This window comes from Anolis sagrei, chromosome 4 (assembly GCF_037176765.1).
Source record: "Anolis sagrei isolate rAnoSag1 chromosome 4, rAnoSag1.mat, whole genome shotgun sequence".
NCBI lineage: Eukaryota > Metazoa > Chordata > Lepidosauria > Squamata > Dactyloidae > Anolis > Anolis sagrei.
This window is the reverse complement of record NC_090024.1, coordinates 195,240,605-195,261,741: the sequence shown is the minus strand read 5'-3', so window position 1 is coordinate 195,261,741 and position 21,137 is coordinate 195,240,605.

Here is a 21,137-nt window from a genome sequence, read left to right as displayed (position 1 = left end):
CCGAGAAGAAGAAAAAAGGCTGCAATACTATTCCCACTTATCCTTTGAATTCAGGGTAATTTACCTCTAAATAAGCATATCAGATTACACAGTTATATTGGCTCCAAATGAGAAAGAAAGGGAATAATTTGGTTAAAATCGATAAGACAAAAAAAATCTTAGTTGAATCATACAAATTATTTGTCCTCTGAGAAACCTCCGAAACAGCAATACTGTTTTCCAAGGTACTCAAGGTTTGCACATGGACACGTGAGCTCAACAGCAAACTGGGTCTACATCTTTATACTAAAAATAGATATTCAGTTTATTGTTTACATTTTCAAGTGTATCGAATAAATTGTTATGAATATGACCAGTTATGTACATGCTGTTTATAAAATGCATGTGAAAAGAATGGGAGCAGAGTTAGGATGGAATCGTGTTATTTATTAAAACAATATACAGTACAAATGCTTCTTTACATTTATTCCTAATTTTAACACTTTAGAGACCCAATGCTGATTTCAAAGTACTGCATGGGTGTGCATGCATTACTTTGGCAGGCATTGCATGCTCCCTTTTGTGACTGCAGTGGAAAATATGAAATGAAGTAACTATTCTCACAAGTACCACAAGAAGGAGAGGGAATTGTCCTACTTATACATTATTCCCCTGTTGTTTGAACTAAGGTCAGTCAGTGTCCATCCATCTCTCAATCTCTCTCTCTCGTTCTCTCTCTGTGTGTGTCTCAATGGGCTCCATGATGCATTATTCAACATTGATTGTAGCTAAGCATAATGACTGACCATCAGGGGGAAAGCAGCAAAAAGTCACAGCAAAACAAAGATCAATTCTTTCATTTTCCTTCTAAAATGAAACGTGTGTTCATATTAATACAGCTTTCATTTCAGCACACATCAATCTGTAGTGTCTAATAAATGCATGTAAGAAAAAATACAGTACTTTTGTAATTGCATCTACAAAATCCTACACATGCAACTGCTTATAAGTAACGACTCACCTGCTGACTATGAGGCAAGCTTATTGTGCTACAATTACAACCTATAGCAATTGAAACAGGATTCAGGGCGCATCAAGGCAGCTTGAAAATGTGAGAACTTCTGGATTTTTACTAGGGGCATCCAGACGATACCTCAGGTAAAAATGAATTCCTTTGGGACAAAGCAGAAAAACCCTGCTTTGTCCCAAAGTAATTTGACACCTGGAAAGATCTGGGTCTTTCAGAAGACCCAGGCCTTTCCAGCTGTGGGTGATGTGTGGATAGGGCCCAAGGATCACGTTGCATGACTTCTGGTTCCCAATCCACACAGCTGTCTCAGGAGTTTTGGGCTACTGGAGCCCGAAAACCCCAAGACAGCCCCCCTCCCACCCCACCCCAGAAAAGCCTTTAAAAATAAGGGGGGAAGGAAAATTGCTACTGCCCTCCCTCCTTCTCTTGAAGCATCATTTCTACATGCCAGGAGAGCTCCAGAGAAGGGGAAATGGTAGCCAAATAAATTATTTTCTTTTTTAAGGCTCTTCGGGGGGGGGGGGGGGGGTTGTGTCTGGACACCCCCCCCCCCCAGGAAAGCGTGAATGTTGGGGGAAGATGTGTGGACTCTAATGCGGGCCCAATCGGGTTTCTTGGACTTGCATTAAAGTCCTGTCTGGAACTTCCCTCAGTCCTTACCCTACAATGTTGTCACCTAGCTATGTAGATATACTTTCCCAAGACAATGGTTTTAATCAGCATAGTCCACTATACCACATTCTTATGTATTTGGTGTTACTTCCTATCACATTTTTAGGCTAATATGTTCAGTTCTTGCTAAGTTCTGGTGGTTGGAAAGTCTATTTGCATGCATGTTTTGTCTGCTCTAACCATAAACTCCCTGCCACATCTTGGAGTTATCTTGTTTGCAGACAGTTGTAGGGCTTTCATCAGTGCCCCTTGTCAAAATGTATTCTTTAAGCAGAAGTTCTTGGACTCATCATAGATTTTCTACTCAAACAAAGCAAATATGGGACAGCAGTCAAAGAAAATAACTTACTCAGATCTGAACTCTTCAAAGAAACTCTCATGCTTTATGTGGTTTTGGCTGCAGTTTGCCTGTCATCTGTGGTTTTTCAAAGTAATCACAATTTGATGTCTCTGGGTAACATCATACTCCAGGAAAATTAGCTCAAAACGTGTCTTACAGACTTCCATCCCTCTGTTAATGTATCTAGGCAACATGGAGGCAAGTTTGAGAAACCCTGTTACCTCCCTTGAACAACCAAGGGCTTGAAATAGAACATTTCAGTTTAAAGACAGTTAAAATCCACTACAGTTTACAAACATAAATTTTGTGTGTTCAGAAAGACATACTGTGGATATATTAAATCTGATAAGCTGTTCTTAAACGTGATTTGTGATGTCATCTCAGTTATGTTTCCTTAGTTCTTCATTCATATTATGTATACAATTCTTATATGCAAGGAATCGCATAAGCACATTCACAGCTTAACTCAGAGCAATGGCACCAATATGCATTGCCTACAAAACATTCATATGTATATGTATTGTTTAGTAGCTGGGAAATCCACTGTTCTTCATTATTGACTGTACTGGCCAGAGTTGCTTGATCTGACATTTCAGTTATCAAGAAATCAGACTCCTCCTGAATAAAATATATGAATTATGAAACTTGACTCCATTGGAAAATATAGCCAACTACATGGCTATCTCTAATTGGACTAAAAAGTAACCTTTCTGTGAAATTCCTTGGAAATTTCCCAAAATCTGAACTCACCTTGCCCTTGCATTTCCCTCACCCAGAGAAAATAATAATAATCCAATTTTCTTTATCTGGCTTGAGCTAAGCTAGCCCTGGGAATGTTGCCTCATCTATAGCACCTATCCAGACATCTCTGTGAATCCTCCATTGTATGTAACTGTGCCTCATACATCTTTTGTCCACCAGCTGGTATTTCCTTGGTCTAGCTGGCACTGGACCATCAGGACACCCATCAAACTGCCTTCCACCCAGATGCACCCAGTTTCTGGGAAGGACTCACAACAGACACAGGACTTCAATCCGCTAATGACAGTTTATTAGATCTCTTGTCTCGCCTTCGACTGGCACAAAAACAGACTTGTATCTCCTCCAATGAGGATGCAGATCCTAAATGGTACCCTTCAGGACCAATGGGAAACCAGCTTGGCAAATTTCAATTGTTCTGTACTGCTTCTTCTTTCTGTCAAATGTGCTATAAATAAACCCATGTGTTCACAGTTGAGGTATGTCATTTATTTGGAGTGCTTTCTCTGCTGACATTCTTTCTAGCCAGTGAGAATAAATACCTCTGATTTTGCCTTCAAACCTGTCTGTATCTTATTCTATATTCTGCCAGAACCCGTGATTTTAGCAGAGATGAATCACATTTTCTTCAACAATATCTGAAGAGCTACATGGTTCCAACACCAGGCTTCTATTCAATTGTTTGTCCCAACTATAGCAAACCCATTGAATAAATGAGATCTTGATAATTTGACTATCATGTAAGTTTTATTGATTCAATGGTTTACTCCAGTTGGAACTAGTTGGATTTAGGATGTGAAGAAGTAAAGCAACAATCAGGCCTTCCTAGTGAGCTGTAAAACTATTAGGTCCTCTGAGACACATTTGGAAACAGACCATTTGACGTCACTATCTGCTGTCACCCAGTGGAACTGGTGGCGGCAGTTGCAAGGATTTGCTGTAGAAATGGTTTTAAGAAAAAAAAGTTCACAGTTCTGTAGTTGCTGCCTATTTATCTTAGTCTGACCAGTTAAATGGTCAAGAGACGGTAGGGTAGTAATTAGGCTGTATTGGTGAAACATACCACTTTTAACCTGAGAATGAGATGCTCACCCCCCCCCCCCCATCCCTTTCCTTCAGGCAGTTAAATGAGGAATGTAACTACTTCCCCCTTTCTGATGAAGATGTTAGGAGTTTTATGACATCAGCAGCAATCACACTGATACCTTTTTCTGCAGGTACCAAGGTTTACCTGCTCTGATAGCCAAAACGGAACATGGCTGCTGAACGTTAAAAAACAAGGATTTATTTTTAAAATGCACAAATGAAGTACAATTGTTATGTTGTTGTTGTTTATTCATTCAGTTGCTTCTGACTCTTTGTGACCTTCTGTACCAGCCCACACCAGAGCTCCCTGTCGGCCGTCACCACCCTCAGCTCCTTCAGAGTCAATCCAGTCACTTCAAGGATGTCATCCATCAATTTTCCCCTTAGTCCGTCCCTCTTCCCTCTTCCTTCCATTTTCCTCGGCATCATTGTCTTCTCTAAGGTTTCCTGTCTTCTCAGTATGTGGCCAAAGTACTTCATCTTTGCTTCTAATACCCTTCCCTCCAGTGAGCAGTTGGGCTTTATTTCCTGAAGCTATAGTTATAACAATTGTTATATTTCTTCCATAAAGCCTACAAGCCCTATGAAATAAAGGATGCATTAACTTCTATATACCCTGGCTGGTTTTCTTCTAAAAACATGTCCTTATATGTGTATATTTCCCTATTGGTTTTAACCCCCTACTCCAGCCTGTGATCAATACATGTTTTCTCAGATCTTCATATATGACTCACTTTTCACTCAAATGATTCCTAAAATTCTTTTTTTTCAAGCCTTTCAGCAACTAAAACGTTAAGAAAATGTATTGTTATTAGTGGCAGTAATTTTAAGGACCAGATTTACTCAAGTATCACATACCATCAATTGAAATGCACATCTCAATTTTGAAGATGTGCATTGCAATATATATATATATATATATATATATATATATATATATATGTTGTAAAATGAAATGTTTGACACCCCCCCCCCCCCCCCGTCTGTTGGCCATCCTGCTGCTTGCCTTGGAATGGCCAACAGGCAAGGGAAAGCAGTGCCCCTCAATCAGGCCAAGGCAGCAGCTTCTCTACTAAACAAGGCCTTCAAAATGGAGGGGAAGCTTTTGAAGACCTTGCGAATGAAGCCAGCTGGGAAGCTGTGCCCTCTGTCAATCTGAGGTTTACAATTCTAACACTCCATCAAATCTAAAGTAAACCTCACTTTTGGTTATGTAATTTAGCCAAAAAAAGAGTTGAGCATTAGTTTTAAGTAAATATTCTTGTTGTTGATGATGACAGTAATGATATAATTCTTTGGCTTTAATTTGTTCTCCACTCAGCCCGACCATTTGTTTATAGAGCTAGAAATCTATCTGTCATGACATGGGAGTCCAGCATTAACTAGATATGGAATCGGAGGATGGGAAAATTGCATCTTTTCCAATAGGAGAGGTCCCTGGGGACCTTTCACAATACATTATTATAGAACTATGATTTCATTCTATAGAATCCTGGGTTTTGTACTTTAAGGAGCCGTTTTTAGAATTCTCATCAAAAAGGTTTATTGCTTCACCAAATTACCAACCCCAGGAAGCCATAGGATGCAGTCATGGCAGTTAAAATGGAACCAAAGAGCTATAACTATGTAGTGTGAAAGGACCTAGGATCCAAACATCATTGGAGACAGAACCCTCCCCCAAAACTAAAGGATCCCAATCCCTGTAGCTGTGGTTCCTGAATGCAGCTCCAGCATTGAGATGACACTCTCTTCTCCAAGAACTACACAGTCCAGATGCTAGTGTAGTGAAACCAGCAACATGCTCAGCATGAATTTTTGGAGGAAAAGGAGCATGCTAGGTTCCAAGTGGAAAATCTCCCCATTTGTGGCACTCCTCTGGTTGGCAGTGTTGAGGCCAGGAAGAAGAAGTCTGGATCACAGAGGAATAAAGGTCTCAGACACCTTCTACACTGCCCTGACTCAAATAACCCAGTTCAAAGCAGATAACCAGGGGCCCTTCCACAGAGCCATATAACCCAGAATATCAAGGCAGAAAATCCTACAATATCTGCTTTGAACTGGGTTATCTGAGTTCACACTGCCATATATTCCAGTTCAAAGCAGCTAATGTGGGATTTTATTCAGCTGTGTGGAAGAGCCCCTGAAATCAGATCCTGGGATAAAAGGATAGTGTAGAAGGGGCCTCGGTTGAACTTCAGATCTTGCTAGAGTGAAGTGGTCGTGTAATGCTTATTGAAATTGGGATTCTGGAAGTTGCATTTCAAAATATAACTTTCCCCTTCCTTTGCTTTGTGAAGCAGGTACATGGTTTTGTGTTTCTGAGTGTCATTTTTGTTGAAGGCCTGTGGCAGTTTGTTTTTTCTGTCAAGAACATTAGCCAGAGATTTACCTACACCTTACGAAGAGTGTGGATCTTCAGACAAGAACACCTGGGCCCTTTCTTTTTCTCCTTGCAGTAGATGGGAGAGGCTCCCATAGGCAGAGTGAAGTCTGGGCATGTCAGCTCCCAAAAGTATGTATTCAGTCACACAGGTTTGTTGCTTTTATCTTGGCAGGCAAATGCTTCGTCTTGTTCAGGTAATTCTTCTTGCCATGAGTTGTTGCCCACAAATATATAACATCAGCCAAATGGCACCTTCCCAAAACAAAGTCTTCCCTGCATTCTGCATACTGTTGACTAAAGATTTATGACGTGTTGTTTGTATTTAAAGGCATGGGATGAGAGGTTGGGACAAGGTCATGATGTGCCAATGGCTCTCTTGTTTGCCAAAGTTTTTTGTAACCCTTGTGAGCATTTGTGAAGCTCCATAGAATGAAGGGATAACTAATGGTCACTCTTAATACAGTATAGCTGATATTGTTTAAAGGAAACTAAAGGAGAAGAGAAAGAGAGATGTGTCACTGCACTGAAGTTACAATCCAGTCACGTCTAAACTATGTCAGCTTGACTGCTGTCAGTGCTGTAAAACATTATAAACAAAGAAAACACCCTTTCAATAAACATTACATGTTAGCTTTTCCCATTAATATCCACAATTATCAACTAACACACTAACTACAAATGTTTGAAACTCCCATCCATCACTTTGAAAAGTCTTCATTGCAGCAGTGGATGAGAGCTATAACTGGGTTGGCAGACTGTCTCAAGATAGACATCTATCTTGGTGATCATAGTCATAAGAGCGTCCCATGTATATGGGCGCTTCCACACTACGTGATTACAGCCCTATAATTCCACTTTAAACTGCCATGGCTCTGCCCACTGAATTCCAGGGCTTGCATTTTATTTATGTATTTTGTTATTTTATATACCTTTGTAGTCCTAGGACCGATAAAACACTGGTGCTTTCTATTAGAGAATTCTATTTACGTTTTTAATGTTGCAAGGCACTGAATAAATGCCACATGTGAACCACCTTGTGTCGCCTTCGGGATAGAGAAAGGCGGGGTATAAATAGGGTAAGTAAATAAATACAAATAACAGGATTCCACAAGAGGGAACTAATTCTATAGAATTCTATAGAATTAATGCAGTGTGACAGCACTTTAACTGCCATGGCTCAATGCTATGGAATCCTAGGATTTGTATCTTGGCGAGGTACATCACACTTAAAAGAACCTGGGTTTTCACTTTAGCAGCTCCAATGTACAACTTATAGTGTTATGTTTAGGAATATACTGTGTATTGTTGGGTGTTTACAAACTGTGCCTTTGTACTATCTCTCCATTCCTTCCTTTTCCTTTCTTCCTTCCTTCCTTCCTTCTCTACCTCTTTCCTTCCTCTCCCTTTTTCTTTTTCTCTTTTCTTTCTTCTCTACCTATTATTGAATAGCAACTCCCAGCAGTCCTCCTGATTGATTGATCTATCTCCCTACTATCTATCGCTATCTAATCTATATATCTTATCTATCTGGAGGATTGCTGGAAGTTGCAGTCCAGAAATAGAAAATTTGTATGGATTGGGGTGTTCTCAAAGAAATCCAAGGAGATGTAAGCTTGCAGTTTGTAAGCAGTGTATTTGGAGCATCCTCCTCCCCTAAAGGGCCTGGTCTAGGGAATGCTGGGAGCTGTCATTTTTGAACAGCTTTTTTGGGTGTTTAAGCCCTTTCTGCTGTTTGTTGGGAGGGGATTATGAGTGACAGTCACTCGTTGGTCTGTTAGGGGTGTAGTGTCCAAATTTACTGTCAATTCGTCCAGTGGTTTTTGAGTTATGTTAATCCCACAAATGAACATTTTTATTTATATAGATGTGGCTTATTCGTGCAGCATGTCAGGAAATGCTACTGGATCAGTTTGCTGTAGTTTTGTACTTTCAAGTTGTTTTCAACTTTTGGCAACCCTAAGGTGACCCTTTCACAGGACTTTCTCAGCAAGATTTGTTCAAAGGGGTTTCGGTTTTGCCTTCCCCAGGATCATTCAGTTAAACCTTCCCAAATCCCCAGATGGATAGATCTTTCAAAGCTTGAGGAATGAAAGCTACAGGCATTTTACTTTGATTTGCTGAAGACGTTGCTAGAAAAGACTGAGTTACAAAATATATTCAGATTGCAGGGAGGGGGAGAACCATGAGGTATTCTGCATTAGAAGAAAAAGGTGAGATTTATTATCTGGAAGCTACTTGAAATAAAAATTATGTACAGGAGGAAAGATAAATACCCGTGGAAAACAAAAGAGACAGTGATATTTTGAAGCATTCACCTTTAGGTTAGAAATAGCATATTGTAGAATGCAACATACATGGTATCCTTGGGAACCAAGAAGTAGATAATAAATCAACAGTGTCATTGTTTATCACAAACCTTGGCTAACCAAAAATGCAGCTACTGTAGGAACAAAGAAACAATTGTCAAAGGCTTAATCCTGTGAGAGTGTATATTAGTATCCCACTAGAGCTTAACCTGGAGGAAGATGCTTAATTGTATTAGTCCATCTGATTTTTTCACCTTTTTTGTATGCAGACAGTTCTTCAAATTATCAGAAGAGCTATGAATATTAAAACACAGATAGACCAAATGGACCAGTTCCTAACATCTATATCCATCTTGCTTCAGTATCCACCACATTCAGTGAGACAAAGCTATTCCATTGCCATCCTCTCATAACAGCTTTTATGTTTATGGTCTATAACCATGTTAGGATACCTCTAGTTGTCTAGATGTTACAGCAACTAACAGCATTACTCAGCATTGGCTATGCTGGTTAAGGTTGATAGGAGTTGTGATCCATACAGTCCAATCCATACTATATAGACCAGGGTTCCTCAAACTTTTTAAACAGAGGGCCAGGTCACAGCCCCTCAAACTGTTGGAGGGCCAGATTATAATCTGAAAAAAAAAACAACCATGAATGAATTCCTATGTACACTTTACATATCTTATTTGTAGTGCAAAAAAAAAAAAAAACCACTTTAAAACAATACAATAATTAAAATGAAGAACAACTTTAACAAATATAAACTTAGTATTTCAGTGGGAAGTGTGGGCCTGTTTTTGGCTGATGAGATAGGATTGTTGTTGTTGTTATTGTTTTCGTTGTCATTGTGTGTTTTCAAATCCATTCAGACTTAGGTTGATCCTGAGCAAGGGCCGGGTAAATGATGGAAAGGAACAGTGCTTTATGTTACTTTATATTGATATGTATGGTTGCTTCATAGTATTTTTATTGACATATGTTTCAATATGTATGGGTTGCTTTATATTATTTTTCTTGATCTGTCTGGGGTTAATGTTCAATGGTCAAGTTTGATTTTTCTGAGAAATACAATGGGTTTTAGAGAACTGAATATGAAAGCAAAATTGTCACAATATGTGAGACAGGCTTAAAAGTTAGTTTATGTCTAAACTGAAAATGGAAGCCAAACTGAAGAGTGGAAAGACTGCTGGAATAAAAATTGGAATTGAATCAGAAATGGAAGGTGAGAAAGTAAAGCAAAGAGAAAAAGATGTCATGATTGTTTCCTCAAAGAACAGTCAGAGCTGATCTGTGAGAAGATAGTCTTGAAGAAAAACTTGCAAGTAGGGCTCTGTGGACCTACATTCCATAGAATCTGTGATCAGATCGAATCAGAGTAATCTGTTTATTTGTTATGTGTTTTCCTTATTGCAGCAAAATGAAATAATCTGTTTTTAAAGCATTTTGGGATATAATTGTGAACTATAATAAAAGTTTTAAAATATTATTTTCATATTAAAGACCTAAAAAGTTATTATTACAGTGGTTAGGGGTTGCCTGTGACAGACCTAAAGCATTACCACTCTAGCACGAAAGAGAATCATTTGTGAAATACCAAAGTTGGCAGCTGGGCTGGTGGAAACAGTTTAACGGGAGTTCAGGGTGTTGGGAAGAGTGAATGCAGTATTGCAAAGGAGCAATAGTTGCTTAGCAACCACCCTTCTTAACTTTCTGCCATATTTTCTCATATTTATATTCAAAGAAGCCCCCCCCCCCCCCCCCCCCAAATATGTTGTAGTATATTGCATGGGGAAATGAACTCTGACTACATAGCATGTTAGGTATACTGTGGGTTGAGTATCCCTTATCCAGAATGTCAAAATCCAAAACAACCCACAATTTGAAATTGTCCATATTGGAGACTGAGATACTGACACTTTTGTTTCCGGATGGTGGTTCAATGCATACAAACGTTGGTTCATGCACAAAATTATTTTAAATAGAGCATAAAATTACCTTTGGGCTATATGCATGAGATATATATGGAACATAAATCAATTCCGTGTTTAACCTTGATTACCATCTATGAGAGATCTCAGTATGTACGTAAAGGTAAAGATAAAGATTTCTCCTGACATTAAGTCTAGTCGTGTTTGACTCTGGGGGGTGGTGCTCATCTCCATTTCTAAGCTGAAGAGCCGGTGTTATCCATAGATGCTCCAAGGTCATGTGGCCAGCATGACTGCATGGAGCACCGTTACCTTCCCGCCGGAGTGGTACCTACTGATGTACGCACATTTGCATGTTTCAAACTGCTAAGTTGGCAGAAGCTGGGCTTAACAGTGGGAGCTCAGCCCGCTCCACTGATTCGAACTGCCAATCTTTTGGTCAGCAAGTTCAGCAGCTCAGTGGTTTAACCCGCTGCACCACCAGGGGGCCCTCAGCAATGTATGTACATATGCACAAATATAGATACTCCAAAGTCTGGAAAATATATTGAATCCAAAGAACCTCTGCTCCCAAGCATTTCAAATAAGGGATATTCAACCTGTACATGCATAAATAGGCTAAATTTACATGGCAAGTTAGGACATCCATGTAACTTTGCTATTTGAAGCAAGCTTGTTTTCTGTGGTGTAGAGACTAGGGCATGGAGCAATAGATTCAAACTGCAGGAAAAGAGATTCTACTTAACGATTAGGAAGAACTTAATGACAGCTAGAGCTGTTCAACAATGGAATATGGTGCCCAGGAGTGTGGTAGAGACACCTTCCAGACAGGCCCTATATCCCAGGATCGGATCCTAGTTTTTCTGCTTTGAACTGGATTATATGAGTCCATACTGCCAGGGAATCTGGGATAAACAGAAAACCTAGGATCAGATCCCAGGATACAGGGCCTGTCTGGAAGAGCTGAGTCTCCCCCTCTTGAGGTTTTTAAACAGAGGCTGGATAACCATCTGTTGGGAGTGCTTTATTTGTTCCTGCATGACAGGGGGTTGGACTGGATGGTCCTGGTGGTCTCTTCCAACTCATCACCATTCCAGATCTAAAGGTAGACAGTCATAGCCCTATGAAAATGACAACCAGGTTAAAATGGTAGTGATGATTTGATATGACTCCAGAAAACTAATTTACCTTATGAAGAGGGCAAGCATGTAATCCTTTCTATAGAAAAGAGGTGGCGGGCGTATAAGACTGCAGATGTTTCTCTCTTATATTTGCAGCTCATCATCAATAAGATGAAATCAGGAAGACAGATTCTCCTCCTCCCATTGTATTCTCATAACAAACTCATGAGGTGAGAGAATGAAACTGGCTTAAGGTCACTTGGTAAGTTAACATCTCAACAGGCAGGGACTTGAACCTGGAATCCCTACAAGGATAGAGATTGCTTTTGACTGCTGTTGATCTCACGCTCAATCTCCCGCTGACACAGCTGCCTCACCAGTGTTCATTACTCACGTGGCTGGGCTGAAGAGAGCTGGAATTCAACAATTTAGGGAGCAAATGTTCACTATCTCTGTTCTATGGGACTTTACTATCCCATGGCTGATAGTCATAGAAGTGGGAAATATTTGTGGAGAATGACTGTTACCCATCAAAGTCATCTCAATGGAACATCAAACTACACAGACAAATCAACAACTACCTGTTCTTTCTACAGAGATGTTTCTGGGAACATTGCTCAACATACTGAAGTACGGCATGCTTTCAAGAATCCGGTATTATGTTTGCAGATCTTTCCTGAAAATCCCATGCTGTTTTTTTCCAGGTCTGATGTAACACTTTCCACATGCATGCCTTCAATGGAAAAAAATCCAAAGGAAAACATAAGCACAACACTGTTAAGCAGAAAAACCAAGGTAGAAAGGAGGGGGCAAAATAAGCTTTTGTTCACACAATGTTTCCTTATCAGAGAAAGTGTACAAAACTCTAAAATGAAAACCAAAGTAGGTTGAGAAGATCAGATTATATTAGATGGCTTTTTTGAAGCCACTGAAATATTTGTTATTGTTAGGGATCATAATACAAGAAATATCTATCAAGAAACTGGTGTGGTGTTTGGAGAACTAGATGGGAGTTCATCTACATTGTAGAATTAATGCATTTTGACAACACTTTAAATGCCGTAATGCAATACTCTGGAATCCTTGTATTTCTAGTTTAGTGAGACAACAGCATGCTTTGCTAGAGCAAGTTAAAGAAATTTTAAAACTACAGCTTCCATGATTCCATAGCATTGACTGAGTCATGGCAGTTAAAGTGGAATTAATGGCAGTAAAATGGAACTAATGGCAGTTAATTCTACCTTGTAGATGTGCCCTGGGACTCAGAATATCTAGCTTCACAACTCATTGTGGCTTTTTTGGCAGTCTTTTTCTCTCTTAACCTGACCTACCTCATGGGGTTCTTGCTAGGATCAAGTGGAGAGAAAGGATACACAGTCACTTTGAGTTCACTGGAAGAAAAGCAGGATACTAATGTGAACAAATAAATTATGCAAACTTCTCATATCCTGCTCCAATTACATTTGTTCCTGGCTATTCTAGAGCACAGATATTTGAGACATTTTGCACATTTGTTGTACTTAAACAAACAGATTGGGACTTGAATTATATTCTTACTTAATGGTGTACAGGTATACCTGAATTTTAAAAAGTAGATGTGTTCCTAGCATTTACGTCTTTAACTTAAACTTTGGGACCACAGCCATAAATAACATAGAAAGAATGGGGATAGGTTCTTACCACACACAAAAGAAGAGAAGTATATTTTGGCAAACTTTTCAATCCAAACTAACAATACACACATGTGAAATGATATAACCAGGTCAAGTAAGTCTTGCATAAGTAAACAAAAACATTTTCAGCCTTCTGGACACCACTTGAAAGCTTCTATGAAAATGTATCCAGGGACCATTTCTTTTTTCACCAACTTCTGCCTTTCTTATGATTTCCATGTTGGTGGCTAAAGTTATGGACCTATTTTCTTTTCTTTTTTAACATTGTGGGTGACGGAGAGCTGATTAGGGAAGCTTATCACTTCCGTTTTATGCACAGTCAGTAAAGGATTCTGGAAGGAACTGCTGTTTATCTTCCCTATTGTTTGTGGGCACACACAGCTACAACAGGATTGGCTAGAGTAAAATCTGGCTTTTTTCTCCACCTTCAGCATCATTGTATTACTTATAATAGATATATTGCTGCAACCGTATATTGAAAATCTTTGTCTCTCTAGCCATTCTTCACCAAGCTCCTAATGCTGCAAGGATGAGGAAAAGGGGCTGGACAGGAATGAGAAGATTTTGTAAAAACAAGCTTCTTTGTCAGAGGCCTTGCTAACTGAGGTGTTCTTGTAGCTGTATGTATCAAACACAGCAATAGCAAAATGTTGTCCACTGAAAGCTCCAGTGATGCAAGTCCACTTTATGTCATCTGCCCACCCATGACCAATTTTCTATTGGTTATTGGTTTGATCATTGGTTTATATTTTGTTATAATGTTGTTGTTCTTACTTTGTTTTGTTTTATATTGTTGTTTTACATTTTAATGTAATTATGTTTTAACTTTCACCCAACCTATTCAACATGTATGCAGAACACATCAAGCAATGTGCGGGGCTTGATGAATGATAGGCTGGAGTAAAAATTGCTGGAAGAAACATTAACAACCTTAGATATACAGATGACACTACTTTGATGGCCGAAAGTGAGGAGGAGCTGAGGAGCCTTCTAATCAAGGTGAAAGAAGAAAGCGCAAAAGCTGAATTGCAGCTAAACATCAAAAAAACCAAGATTATGGCAACAAGAATGATGGATAACTGGCAAATAGAGGGAGAAAACATGGAGGCAGTGACAGACTTTGTATTTCTAGGTGCAAAGATTACTGCAGATGCAAACTGCAGCCAGGAAATCAGGAGATGCTTACTTCTTGGGAGGAGAGCAATGACCAATCTCGATAAAATAGTGAAGAGTAGAGACATCACACTGGCAACAAAGATCCACATAGTTAAAGCAGTGGTATTCCCCATAGTCACCTACGGATGTGGGAGCTGGACCATAGGGAAGGCTGAGCGAAGGAAGATAGAACTGTGGTGTTGGAGGAAAGTTCTGAGAGTGCCTTGGACTGCCAGAAGATCCAACCATTCCATACTTCAGGAAATAAAGCCCGACTGCTCATTGGAGGGAAGGATAGTAGAGGCCAAGATGAAGTACTTTGGCCACATCATGAGAAGAAAGGAAAGCTAAGAGAAGACAATGATGCTGGGGAAAATGGAAGGAAAAAGGAAGAGGGGCCGGCCACAGGCAAGACGGATGGATGGCATCCTTGAAGTGACTAGATTGACCTTGAAGGAGCTGGGGGTGGTGACAGCTGACAGGGAGCTCTGGTGTGGGCTGGTCCATAAGGTCACGAAGAGTCGGAAACGACTGAACTAATGAACAACAACAACATGTTTTAACTGCTCTGTTGGGCCTGACCCCATGTAAACTGCCCGAGTCCCTTTGGAGAGGTGGAAGCAGAGTATAAAAACAAAGTTGTTGTTGTTGTTGTTGTTGTTGTTGTTCTGCAGCCGCTGCTGAGTCAATTCTCTCACTTAGTTAAGCTAGGTCTGGATATGGGATTTATCCTCCTCCTGGAGCACATTTACATCACACAAGTATAACACTATGATTCTGTTTTTACAACCATACTTTCCCCAGGGAATATTTTAATTTAGAGGGACACATATTTCAAATTCTTTTCTAGAGAGCTCTAGTACTTCATGAAACTACAAAGCCCAGCATTTGACAGAGTACAGTCATGGCAGTATATGTGAGATCACAGAGAGGGCTTAACAGCAATGTAGGGATTTAGGGAAGAGCTTCATATACACAGATTTTACACAAACATTCTGCTACACAGATGAGGGAGTTGTGACAGGTATCTCTGTCCTGTCAGTGCTATGCGTATCAGCTATTTCATATACGTACATCTTACCCAATTAAGTATTCAGAATGTGTCTGGAGAGACTCTACATACATACTACATATACCCTTAAGGCTCTTCCACATGACAGGTAATCCTGTGTGGCTCAGAGTTCCCCTCTGATGTGGAGGAAGTGAATGGAGTATTGCTGACCATGCTAGCTGGGGAATTCTGGGAACTCGTCCAATAAATAGCTTTTTAAACTCTCGGAGGACTAAGATTTGACAAGAGAAGTACAGATATGTAGAGGCTGTAGTAATCAAGAAATAACTAGAACAAGAGTTTCTTGCCCAGTGGTTGAAAGGGCCATATTTTAATGCTCTTGAATCGATAGTGTGAATTACAAAATTGTGCTTCCTGGGCCTTTGGCTTTAACTTTTGACTATAGGCAGGACTCAATACAGGCTAAGTCAATACAGGCTAAGTCAATACAGGCAGTCTCCAAGTTACAGACATCCGACTTGCATATGACTCATAGTTACAAATGGGAGTGAGACATCAAGAAGTGAGAAATCTACCCGTAGGAAGGGAAATTCCTTCCTTTAAGAGTGATCAGGGGGGAAAGGTGTCTCCACTCATGTTTTCTCACCAATCCTTGTTCTACAGCAAGCCAAAATTTAAAACATTCAGTTGTAACAGGGACAGAAAGTGAGGTGAAATCTTCTGAACAGGGGCATATACAGCAAAAGGAATAGTATAGAGCTGTTAATGCTTCCCTATGCAATCTAAAACTTTTAAAAAACATATATATATTTACTGGAGTTACACTTAAAAAACCGTACATGTTCTGACTTACATACAAATTCAAGTTAAGAACAAATCTTGGGGACTAAAGTAGGGAGAAGGGAGTGAACTCATAGGGAGGAGGGAGCGAACTTGTTTTCTGCTGCCCTGGAGACTAGGATGCGGAACAATGGCTTCAAACTACAAGAAAGGAGATTCCATTTGAACATTAAGAAGAACCTCCTGACTGTGAGAGCTGTTCAGCAGTGAAACTCTGTGCTTCAGAGTGTGGCGGAGGCTCCTTCTTTGGAAGCTTTTAAACAGAAGCTGGATGGCCATCTGTCGGGGGTGCTCTGAATGCAATTTTCCTGCTTCTTGGCAGGGGGTTGGACTGGATGGCCCACGAGGTCTCTTCCAACTCTAAGATTCTATGACTACCTGTATAGAATATGGGAGAACTCTTCTTCAAGTCCTGTTTCATAATCGAGGAAACATTCTTTTTATATTGGACTTTTGTCTGGCCTTGATTACTGCTCAGTGGTGGCATGACCCAAACTGGTACAAAATGCAGAGTAATGAGCATGGTGGGAATATCGCAAGGTTATGGTTGGTAGAACAGCATTGTGACATAAGCACTGGACTACGACTCTATGGACCAGGATTGAAATCCCTGGTCAGCTATGGAAGCCTACTAGATGACCTTGGACAAGTCACACTCTCTTGGCAAACTCCCTCTGACCAAATCTTGCCCAGAAAAACCTATGACATGGTGTGGATATTGTAGGGTGGCATTGCTGTAATACCTTTTCATAATGAGTTATCTTTAGTACAGGATAAAGATAGATTGGTAGCTTTCTGGCCAATTGCTAAGGTGGTAATTAAAGACATATTCAGTGGCTGTTCTTTTGTCAAATGGGAGACACCTTGTAATTGCAATCTGATAAGATTAATACCATACAAGGGCTGTACTTGGGTAGGATGAGAACAAAACTAATTGTCCAGCGTTCATTCAATAATTTGATCAATTGGGCCATATGAACATTAGAATGTTTGGAATTTGCAGGCTATATTATTTCTATACAAATAACAACCAATCAGTCCCAGGAGATTTAAAAAACATTAGATAGTTATTAGATAATCCATGTCTGCTCTAGCATGTTCTTCACTTCCATCACTAAGCCAAACAATGACTGCTAAAATATTGCTTTGAGCAGCTTGATGTACTATGAGGGCAAAGATAATAAGGACATAGGGGGCAACATAACCTCAGTCTGCAGATCAATGAATCAAATCAATCACTTTATTTATACCCTGAATTTTCGCCAAGATGCTGTAATGTCTGATGCAGGAGAGGCTGTGTATGCTTTGAAACAATTGCTTAACAGAGCTTTGAACTAGATGAAAATAAATAAAGTGGATACCTGTTAAGGTTGTGGGCTGAGTGTTCTGGATGGAGTTGCCATCCAGAAAATATCAGCTCTTCTCACACCAGAAGAGGCTTGCAGTTTCTTAAGTTGCTCGTGACACACACACACACAAAACCCCTCTTTTGCTGGAGACCAGTGTGACCTCAGTGGCACCCACTGACTAGAATCCTGTTGATTACATAAGCTGATACAATTCTGCTTTGTGTCAGCTTATATATTTTGAGGACAATGCAGAACAAAGTATCGCCTGCAGTGCCCCTTTCCTGACATTGCGCAAAAGCAGCTGGAGTGGGACTTCCCTGGTGAAGTTACATTCACAGTTTAAAAGAGCATTTCTCACTAAACCTATGCAAATGAATGGTTGCACAGCAACAAAGCTACTGTTTGTATTTTAAGACTTTTACAACATTTTAAAAAGTTGAGTTATCTGAGCTTTGAGTGAGGAGATCAAAAGGAGACGAGGATCTGTTTCCTTGCTAGAGCTGGAGTTGGAGGGAGGGGACCTTGGAAGCAGGGATCAGCAAATCTTCAAGGAGAGGACAAATTGTAGATGTGTTGTAGAAGGCTTTCATGGCTGGAATCACTGGGTTGCTGTGAGTTTTCCAGGCTGTATGGCCATGTTCCAGAACCATTATCTGTTGACATTTCACAGGGCCTTCTCAGTGGTGGCCCCTCATCTCTGGAACTTGCTCCCCAGTGAGATCAGGTAGGCTTCTTCCCTCCTTTCTTTTAGGAAGAAGGTTAAATCATGGCTCTGGGACCTGGCCTTCGGACAGCAAACATAACAGCACTTTGGACGTTGAATCGGACTGGAATTGGCTATATGGTTTGATGACCATTTAAACTTGTTTTTAACTTAATATTCCATTTATTGTTTTAAACTATTGTTACATTTATCTTATCTTGCGGCATCGAATTGTTGCCAGTTGTGAGCCGGCCTGAGTCCTCCCTGAGGGTTGAGAAGTACGAGATAGAAATAGAAATGTTGGAAATAAATAATAAAATATACAGTGCCTTTGCAATGGGTCTTCTTTTTCTAAAAGCATTGAGATCAGATTGTTTCAGATTGAATGTATTGTTGAAGGCTGGCCTATACCATTTGTCCTTTATTATTCTTGAGAATTTCCTGAGATTAATAAATAATTTCAGACTATCCATTTTAATATTTATACAGTGTGAGATAGTCACCTATCTGTCTGCAAAACTATAACCTCCTTTCTCTTGCATGATATGATTCAGGCTGTATTATTGCTCCTTCATCCACTTCCTCCTATTGACTGCAACTTGACACCACATTGCCACCTGCTGCTGCACAATAACAATGCAACTTAATGAAAGGGAAATTAACTACCAAAAGCAGACTCAGGGTGTTGTCAATTCCTTATATTTCTTAGTAAAATTTGATAAAAGAGCCACTTTAATTGGAAAGGACAACCTGTTTCAAGATGACTTTTTCCAGGTTCTATATGATTTTCAAAAATCAGTAAACAGGAGAAATCTAAAAAGCCTCATACCATTTTCTGGTGACAGGAGGCAAAATCTAAAACTGTAGTAGCAGAGATGCATGCCTGCGTATTTGCTTGCACAGCAAGCAGGATTCATATGACCATATGAACTACAGTTAAGATCTGAAATGTTTTTCTTCTGACAATATTAGTGGTTGTCAGTTTTGATTCTATTAGACCATAGAATCAAACCACCTCGACAGATGGCCATCCAGCTTCTCAATGTGACAAAATCACTGTGGGTATGTGTATATGTGCCTCCAGGACACTTATCAACTTATGACAAGTCAATTCACTTCACAGGGATTTCTTAGGAAAGCAGTACTCAGAGGTGAGTTTGCTAATTTCTTTCTCTGAAATATATCCCAGACCACCCACAGCAATTGGTTTGTGGACTTCATGTACTAACCAAAACAGTCACTGCTAAGCCTCCAAGATCAGATGAGATTTTGGACCCCATCACATTTACTTTTCGCAGCATCCTAGGACACTGCTGGAATGTTGTGAGGATGGAACCTGCCTGACACAGGGCTACTTTCAGTGGGACTCTGTCCTGGTTTCCTCCTGGAAGCATCCTAGCCTAGAACATGGAGACTTCCCATGTTCTCATTAGTTAGAATGGGACCAGTACGGGGGGAGGCCAGGTGGTGACCCTTTTCCTCATGTGATGGGGGAAATGCAGAGTACCGGGCAATGGTTTTCCCGGCTGCCCCTCGGATTTGCCATGCTGCCTGGCGAATCCCCCTGCTGTCACCCGTGTTTGGGACCTCCTAGTGCTGTTAGGATATTTTTATTGCATCTATCATTACACAATAAATCAGAGGTGAGAAACTGTAGCAGGTCGAGGGAGCTATTTCTGTCCCTGTCCCCTGTATAGAGTTACCCAAACTTCTGAATTTGGAAAAAACCCCATGATTTTGGACCTCATCACAAAGGGTGTGTGTGTGTAAAAGCCATTGCTCCATGCCCCACATCGCACAACTTGCCTTACCCCTCCTCACCCTATTTGCTGAACAGCTGGTCTGATTAAGAGTTTTGGAAAACTGAAAAATATGTGCAGCTTTTTTTGTGTGTGAAAATCTTAGTTGCTTCTGATAAAAATGCTATTACAATTTGTTGTAAATGTTTGGAAAGTTAATTTTTGCCTGGAACTGCCTCTCCCAGAATGGAGTTTTAAAATAGATGGACGCATTCAAGTGAGAATGAGTGGAGGCAAGATGGTGCAATGGGTTAAACCCTTGTGCCAGCTGAACTGCTGACCTGAAGGTCGGTAATTCGAATCCATGAGATGGGGTGAGCTCCCGTATGTCAGCTCCAGCTTCCCAAGTGGGGACATGAGATAAGCCTCCCACAGGATGGTAAAACATCCGGCCATCCTCTGGGCAATGTCCTTTCAGATAGCCAATTCTCTCACACCAGAAGCAAGTCACTCCTGACATGAAAAAATAATGAGAATGGGCACTTTAGGATTTACATGTTAATACTGTATTGGATTAATTTCTTTCAATTTGCTGCGTGCCACTAGAGGGCAATATTGGACTACATGAAACTGTTCTCTAGCAATACTCAGCTTTTTACTAGTGTAGATCTGAGCACCACAAAAATTACTTTTGTCTAATCAGATTTTGGATTTGCAGCACTATTCTGACAAAGAATACTTTTCCCCACAAGAATTATGGAAAACTCTTCAATGTGAGACCCTGTTATCTTCCACACTTTTGCCCTTCAGGCACCAGTTTGTAAAAGCTCTCAGGGTTTGATTTGCCTTCTGCAGATATTTGCTTGTATTATTTTTATGTTTGCCATATATTACTTTAGATACGTGCAATTTTCAATTTGAACTATGTGGTTTAGTGGAATAATTAACTACCCTACAATTCTGTGAGATAAAGTGGAGTAGCAATTAAATGAATTAAAAGAAAAAGAAAAACATCTGATATGAAAAAAAAACTCTTTAAAAGTATCACTTACCAGAATG